Raw genomic sequence first — 9,455 nt, forward strand, 5'->3', positions numbered from 1 at the left:
TACTTTTAGTCCTACTCCTTTACTGTAACTAAGCCAGATAACATGAAACCGCTTTTAATTAATATATAAATAAAAACAATATAATATAATATGTTTAAGCAACATTTAAAAGGAAAATTAAAGCAACTTGAAATCAAGTTACGTCCTTTTAGAACGAATAGTGAAAAACGCAACGAAATACTGTAGTTTTAAATTATTTATATGTATGATACAAATTTTATATATATGGTAAATAAAACTTAAGGTAAATTACTGTATTTATTATATCGAAATTGCGACGCATACCGAAAAACGGAAATAGTACCTTTTCCGCATGCACATTGAAAACTAATTTGAATAACACCGTTGTGGATAGTTCGTGTGGTGACGTCTAATTATGCAAGGCGATCTCGACGCCATTAAATGCTGAATCGGTAGCCTATTCGTTGATTGGTTGGGCCATCTACTTTCTTTAACGCAAGAAATATATGGAGTTGACCGTCTGTGTCTTATTGTGTAACTTCTTCGGCAACTGGGCAACCGGGGCAAATATTGTGTGAGATCCTGAGGCGATTAATTAGTTAAATTAATGGGTTAAAAATTAATACGCAGTTAATTACGAAGTGGAAAAAACCCACTTTCTTTTTCCCACCACCTGGCCTTTCCGTTGATCTCTGACCGATAGATTAATGGAGAGAAACGTCAAAATCAGTTAAATTATCAGGTAAAAGGAGTCACAACACCTCGATGGTGACATCTAAGAACTTCGAATTTGTTGCCTTATATGGTAAAAAGAGTCAGACCGCCTCGGCTATACCAGGGACAGATCGTGAACTTAGAACCATAACAAAGTGAATCACTAGAGCAAAAGTCGCACACTCCGGAGGATAAAAAGGAGTCGAACTCGATCGTCAGGGGCAGAGTATCTGTGGTCCTTAGGCGTGGTGGAGCTGGCAAGAGAAAAACGGCGAGGGACAGAAGCTTGACCTCTAGCTTCTTGGGAGTGTCTGCCCCCGACGATCGAGTTCGAGCCCTTTTAACCTCCGAAGTGTTCGACTTTTGCTCTGGTGATTCACTTCGTTATGGTTCTAAGTTCACATACCGTCCTTGGTATAGTCGAGGCGATCTGACTTTTCTTACCATATAAAAGCAACAGATTCGAAATTCTTAGTGTAACTCCTCTAACCTCATAATTGAACTGATTTTGACGTTTCTCTCCACTAAAAACCACATGTTTAGCTTTTCTCGACACTTCAAAACATCGTTAAAATTGTCGATTTGTACAGTTATTTGATCATCTTTAATCTATCAGTCAGAGGTCAACAGAAAGGCCAGGTGGTGGAAAAATGAAAGTGGGTTTTCTCCAATTCGTAATTAACTGCGTATTAATTTTTATTAAATTTAATTAATAACCTCAGGATCTTCCAATTGCGTTCAAACTTTTGTTCGTAAACCGAAGCGTTCGAAACCTGAGTTTTGACTGTATAGTATTTCAAAACAAATTTCTTAAGGACAGCGAGGGAAAAGGTGGTGCACGCGTTCTAAAGAAAATAATTGTTAGTTAGTTTCCATATTTTTAACATTCTTTTCTCATATGAAGTGTTTTGTTTGTGGGTTGGTCTCCTGAACCTTCTTATCTTATAAACGACCTTGAAATAGTGATTGTTTGTATATGATAAAAAAAATTAAAAATTTATTTTGATATTGAGTACATTTTATTAATGATTATTATTTTTTCAATATTTTTACATTTAAATAATTACATCTTAAATTTGCTTGCCTTTAAACATGAAAATATTTCAATTATATTACTTAATCTAATTAGTCTAATAGTGCACTTTCTATTGAAATTGTAGATAAATTAGATAATCTCTCTTGGCCAGAGCGGAATAAAGTCAATTGAAGACCAGAGCGCAGAAAAAAATATTGGGCACTAAAAAGAGAGAGAGACAGGGAAAATAAATATACATGTTAACCATATTTTTAGATATATAAAAATACTAGCAGACCCCGCCACGCGTTGTTGTGGCTCAAAATGTATCTATCATAAATGTATAACACTTCACCCGTGGGGGGGGGGAATTTTTCGAAAAATTTCTTCTTCGTGTACATTCTCTTGACGTACCCTATTAAAACGCAATCAAAAACGCAAAAACCCGCATCTAAAATAGTATAAATAGAAGCAGAGTTCTTTACCGTAAGCCTTAATCCTAACCATCTCCCTTCAGTGGGGGGAATTTCGACATGTATATTATATAAAAACACGTGCGTATTCGAATGCAGCGTTGTGTCAAAATTTCAAAGGAATCGGTAGGAACAAACGAACATTACATTTTTATTTATATAGATAGATAGAAGATGATCTGCTTTAGTTCATTTTCACAGAAAAGCATAATGCCTCACAGAAAAGCAAACTTAGGGCGTCGTACTCGTAGCGCCATCTGTTGGACAAAAAAGCCTTAACCATAGATGATATCATTTAATTTATATGAATGTTTAACGGAATAATATACAGCCTATGTTCACCCTGAGATTCCATTCTAAATATTGGTGAAAGAATTTTTGAAATCGGATGAGTAGTTTCGGAGATTACCTGCTGCAAAGAAACTTACATACATACATACATACATACATACATACATACATACATACATACATACATACAAACATTACCTCTTTATAATATTAGTATAGATTATGTACTATTAAGGTTTCATTTCCAATAAAATCTAAATATAATATATCACATATTATATTCAAATTTTACAGCCGATTGTAAATTTATACGTAATTAAAACCGCATATATGAAGCCAAACTTGGTGTCATTAGAAAAAAGTGTAAAGTTGGGGGTTTTTGTGAGGCCCTTCAGAAATTGGGGTCCAGGGCGTGCGCCCTGTGCGCTTGCCGATAAATCCGCCTCTGCTCTTGACACATTTATTTATTCTACGCAGTATTTGCTAAAAATTAAAAGATGAAAAAAATTTCATAGATTGTTCGTTTTTGAAACTTCTTGACTAATTAGAAAGGTTAAAGGGTTGAATTCGATGGAAAACAATTCTTTACCACTTTTTCTTGATTAAATTTCAAAATAATCGAGAAACTTGATTCAATTGCTTCAATCAGCTAAAATATAAAAAATCATTATTAATATAATGCAATATATTTTGACGTTAATATTACACATAGCGAAATGCTACGCGAAAAAGTCTTAAATACAAATATTAATGTTTTGGTCTATTACTTTGGTGTAACTTTAAATTAATTCATATATTTATATGAAGTCGCTTTAATCCAAAAAACTTTTTGGTTCACTGTCTCACAGCAATTCCGGTTAGAAAATTAAGACTTTATTGCACAAATTGAACGGGTGATAAATATACAAATGCATTTCGAGTGTTTGTAAATCCACAACCCCTCTTCAATGATGTTTCATAGAGAAATGACATAAAGTTTTCCACTTTTACATCTTTGTTTTCCATGATTATACACAAAACGCTCTTTTATTTTGAATTTATCCAGTATTATGCAGTCTGTTCTTTCTTTTTTACAATAAAGGTAAGTAACTATACATCAGTTAAAGTAAATTAATATTCTGTATGTATGCATATTACATATCACAGAATGATTTTTCACAAAGTACACTTGAAAACTCGAATATTTTACCTTTATTATAAAAAAGAAACAACAGAATACATAATACTGGAAAAATGTTAAATAAAAGAACGTTTGTGTATAATCATGAAAAACAAAGATGTAAAAGTGGAAAACTTTATGTTATTTCTCTATGAACACAGCAATTCTAGATAAGCATAGGCCTATATCTCGTATAAGCTTAATAAATAAGCACAATTCATTGTCGCATACAATTTCTTGGTCCACGAAAAATTATCCATAATTTTATTAGTCCGAGAAAAGAAAAAAGTTAAAAAATACTATTCTATATTATTTTTCCATACATATAGCGGGGGCATCTAATGAAGAAGTATTTTCTGGAATTAGCCTTGCTTTTATTTGTATTTATTTGTTTGTATAGGGCAACATTACACATGGACGATCTGCCGGGGGAGTCCGCCCGGGAGGATTTTTTATTGAAAACTGGCCCCTATTTAGTTGTTACAAACGTGAAGAAAACCAAGAAAACTCTATTAGGACCAACCGTTGATCAGGTGCGAACCACGACCAACTACCAGTGGAACACTGTTAGTTGGTCGTGGTATTGGTTTATCCACTGGGGTGTATTTTTTAATGCACTAGATAAATCTGTAATTCACGTAAATTATCAACATATTAAATATATTTATTTATAACATTCAAATTATATTTATCTGATATTAAATTAAACAGTATTTCATTAGAATTAAAAAATTTGAAAAGATTTAACGATCTGCCTCTTCTTTGTATATTAGTAAGATTGGAGACCCCGTATCTTGGCGCCTCTAGGCCTTTTGCTTAGATTCGCCAAATGGTAAAATCGGCTCGACCTAAGAATAATACCAACAGTTCTCGAAAACAAGGATAATCTTTTGCAATCGAACAGTTAGTTCTCAATTTTTGCATTTGAATATTTACTTCTTTACTGAAAATAACTGATTTTATTTGAATTAAATCTAGTAATAGAAATTTTTGTGTATATGAAAATACTTTTGCTATAAAAATGAGTGTAATTGTGTAAAATTTATCTGGTATAATTTAATGATTAAAAGATAGAAAAAGAAAAATACTAAAACCTGTTCAAAAATGAAAACTGTCAAAACGAAAATGAAATTCGGAATGATAAGATTTCGGTTTATAAGGTTTTACTGCACTTTAAATACAAACCTGCTTACTAACCTTAATAGGTACGTCCTTGGTTATAATAAAAAGTCCTCCACAAGATATACCGATTGGAATTTTACCAAATCGCTTCATGAAATTCAGTATCTAATTATATTAAATTATAAAGGAAAATTTTATTACATATAGGCTATATTCAGAAAATATATTTATACTGGTACAAAAATTCGATCGTTGCTTACCTTTAATTTTTTAGTGATGCATATATTCAAGGAACTAAATATCCTTATTTCTTGATTAAATCCATATGCCTAAATGAAATATTATTCGCTTATATAAAAACAAAATATAATTGTGTTAATCAATATTTGTTATACTTATTATACAGTAGACCCCCTATAACACTATTGATAATTCCGTGTTATATGAATTCCATGTTGTACGAGTCACTTAGATTTTACAAATACGTGAGCCGTTCACAGCTCGGCACACGTACAGGTAACCCCCGTATAACATGGGAGTTACGTTCCAAAAAATTGCCGTGTTATGCGAATCCGTGTTATACGAAACAAAGAACTAGTGCAAAAAGGGGAGTTAGGTTCCAAAAATTAAAAAAAACATGCTGTTAAATCCTTATTTAAATCGGATTTATTATTCATTTTTTTCATAGGTAAAATACTTATTTATTATTTAAGTAAATATTTTACCATATGATTATTCATTTTATATGATGATCTCAGCATGAGCATCATCAACTGGTAACAGTTAGTGGGTGCGTTCGTTAATAGTGGTCGCTCTGCAACGGGAGTGAGCTGCTGTTTGTAGGCATTTAGGAACGACGGTGAAAGAAAGATGGCGGCGCCCGCACTACCGATAGTATCGTGATGGAGGAATCTATAATTCTAAAATGAGCTTTTAGAGGTAAAAAAAGAGTCCCAATTGTAAAATTTAACCATTAAATGGATTATTTGTTGAAAGAGCATTCAAAGTAGCCACGGAAACAATTAGAATGCTCACGCAAAGTTACGCGGAGGTATAAAAGAACACACCCTTTATTACATTTTATGTTGTACGAGGGTTTTACCCAATTCCCGAACCGTGTTAGAGTGAACCCGTGCTATAGAAGTGCCGTGTTATACGGGGGTTACCTGTATTTGTAAAATCTAAGTGACTCGTACAACATAGAATTTATATAACACGGAATTATCAACAGTGTTGTAGGAGGGTCACTGTAGTGATTCTGAGCCAAATAAAAAGTCACTGACTATATAACATACAGGAATCAGAGTTTCCGATTTTCGGAGGTGGATTTTTCCGCCATCGAAAGACCTATAGGAATTCTGAATAATTTGTTCGAAAGATAACTGTTTTTTTAGGTAGTGTAAAAATTTTCATTTTTTAAAAAAGGGATTGTCGAAATATAAGCAATCAAAAGTGCAAAAATAGCCAAAAAAGCTGTATTTCCTCCTTTTTTTAACTGACACTGGGACGTTTTTAGAGAAAAAACTGCGGATCTAAAAAGCTAAAATTTTAAACTTAAGCCTCTCGCTTTATCAGTGATATTACGGCGAAAATTTTTTTAATACGATATTTTCTTTGATAAATATAAATTAGCGCTTAAAACGAAGATGTAGGAAACAAGCTGTGCCCACAGCAATAAAAATGACGTCGGTACAGATTTTCGAAGCATTTCGAAGCGCTAAGCTTATCTTTACCAAAAAAAAAAAACAGAAAAAATTTTAAACTAAATTGCAATAATTTTTCAGTTGGCGCAATTTTACATCTCAGATGTTTTGTATTGATGAATTTAATTTATACTTCAATTTTAAAAAATATGGATTTTAAGTAACTAAATCTTTAAAATGAATATTCGAAAAACTGAAACTACTTGGAAGAATTAAAAACGTTTACAATGTTAGATCTTTTTCTCGAAACCACAAGATATTTATCAATTTATTTGAAAGAATAGTAATTTTTAAAAAAACTTACTTCCGAAGAAAGTCTCGAAAGTGTGAAACTACATAACAATGCTACAAAAGTTGCCGAACATACTATTATTTTGTTCATTTTAACTATTAGCAATTTATTATCAAGATATATTATTCCACAAAATCCCAAAGCAATAATCCAAATTGTTGCATTGTAAGTAATAAAGACGATATCTTCAAATTTATCATTTATATGTTGAATTTGTTCCAGTAATTCTCTATGTTTTAATATAAAGAGTTCTATTTTCTTATATGTTAACAGATTTGTTTCTTTAATATCTATTAAGTGCTGCAGTTCTTCAGACAAAGATTCGAATCTCCAATACAAACATAAACCGAGAAACAAGGCAAATATTACCAATGATATCGCAGAAGAAAATAAATAAAATTCACTTAAAGTAATGTAAAAACTGCAAAAAACTAGTTCTTCCAGTTTGCATCTGTTTTTGCTCATAACAAAAGAAACTTGAATAAAAAGAAAGAAAAGTATTCCCATATTAATTAAAAGCATTAGATGAATAAATATATATTGAATCTTTATCAATCTTTTTGCTTCGCCTTTATAAGTGGATATATTTAATAATACGAGAAGCTTCTTCTTGAAGATTAATGTCATTATTGTTACTGCTGAGAAAGCAAACGCCAGTTTCATAAACGGTCCGAGTCTATTTCCTTTACCATAACGAATAGCCCACGAATAGCAAGGCAAATCTATTTCCTTTTCAACAAATATTATCATCAAGACTGTTAAAAAAACATGGCACCAATGCTGAAGTGTAATAATATGAAAATATATTTTATACAATTTCTCGAATGTTTTTCGATGAATTTTTTGATGACAACATTGCTGTAATGGATCTAATCCGAGATATCTTAACATTTTATAATAAGGATTAATAGAACAATTAAGACAGATGATTTCTGAAGAAGTTTCCATTTTCGTGATTTTCCTTTCTCGATGTAGCAAGAAATTTTTTTAGTATCTTTGTTCTATCGATATCGATTGACAATAAACTACTGGTTTTATAACTGGTTTTAGCTGAGCCTTTTAATTAATCAATCTATAGTTCGGAAGAGTCTAACAATAATAAGTAGGGAGAGTAGTTAAATGTTGAGATTGTAAAATGTGATGAGGTAAATAGATGCCATTCATAATATTCTCTCTAAAACTATTGTTGAAAAATAATTTAGTCATTCATATCTCATTTTTCATGTTTTTACTTAAAAATTCTTTAACAAGTTATATATACGCATACATATATGTACAGTACAGTACTGTACGTATATGTAGCCTATATAATAATAATTTTAATAATGATTACGTCTAATATCTATTACGTGTATCTTAATAAACCGAATATGAGTTATGTAATGTAAATTCATAATCAATTATATATTTTCATATTCTAGAATTTAAATTTGTTTATCAAAAATAAATTTATGTAATAATCGAAAATGCCAAAAATAAGATTTTATTCTCGATAGTTGCAATAATTAGTGATTTTCCTATAACATCTAAGACAAAATGTCAAAACTTATTTTAAATATGCAGTAAATCCCTTCTAACTCGGACAATTTTCTTTCAAAACAGTAATTTCAAATTTCTTGAAAATAGAAAAATTATAATTAACAAGTGTTTTAGATATCCGGAAGTCTTTGTTATACCGTGCATAATATATTATTGTAGAGGTAAAAAAGACTGTACAGTACATTCCTGTATACTGTAGTTATAAAATTTCTTGAGTTCATTACATGTAATAATAAATTCAGCAGTATAACCTACTAAACCTCACTGAACTTCTGTATAAAGCTAAACTTAATAAATTACTGTACTATGTCCGTTTTATCGTTTTTCACGTCTTCAAAGATATACCTCGCTAATTCGTACTTTTGAAAACTCAAACAACCTTCATTTCTATTGTCAGAGTTAGCAGAGGTTTACTGTAATTCAAATATAATATAAAGTGGTTAAATAAATGTAATATTTAACGTTCTTTAATTAACATATAAACTTTGTATCTTCGAGTAAATCAAATAAATACTTTTTCGTGGGTTCGAGTCTCACTGATAGCCATGTGGTTTTCCGAGTTTTCTTTACGTGTCTAACACTGAGGCTTTTGTTGCGTGTTTGTGCTTTGTTTTCTTTTAGAATGAATATTCAAGGGAGATATTTACGAGTAATTACGGCATTGCATTCACTATGTCAATATTTGTATTCGTATGTAGTTAATGGAAATACAGTAATTAATATATGCAAAGCCAGTAAGTTTCCTTAAATACACAAAGATGGTTATGCCATGTGGTAGATTTATGCAGCGTTTGTGAAGAAAAAAAAAATTTTTTTCTGTATATTTTAAATATGTCCAAATAATCTTATCTACTTACCAACTTTTGGTTGTAGACCTCTTAGAATTAAAAGTAAATGGAATTTTAAATTAGTATGATTGATTAATTTTTTATGAACACGATCACCAGCTTTTTATGCCTTTACGAAAGATCAAAATTTCGCTCATTACTAACTTATTATAAACTTTCGTAGTACTTTTACTACGAAAGAGTTTAAATAAAGAAAGAATAAAGAGTTTTTAAAATAAAATATCATAAAGATGCAGCAGCAAAATTTTAAATATTGTCGAGAAAGTTAAGCAACGCTTCCCCGAAAATTTTTAAAAGAATATAAACAATATTTTTTAAAGAATATATCACCAAGAATT

This window comes from Centruroides sculpturatus, unplaced genomic scaffold (assembly GCF_000671375.1).
Source record: "Centruroides sculpturatus isolate CEXI.00-Female unplaced genomic scaffold, Cexi_2.0 scaffold49, whole genome shotgun sequence".
Taxonomy (NCBI): domain Eukaryota; kingdom Metazoa; phylum Arthropoda; class Arachnida; order Scorpiones; family Buthidae; genus Centruroides; species Centruroides sculpturatus.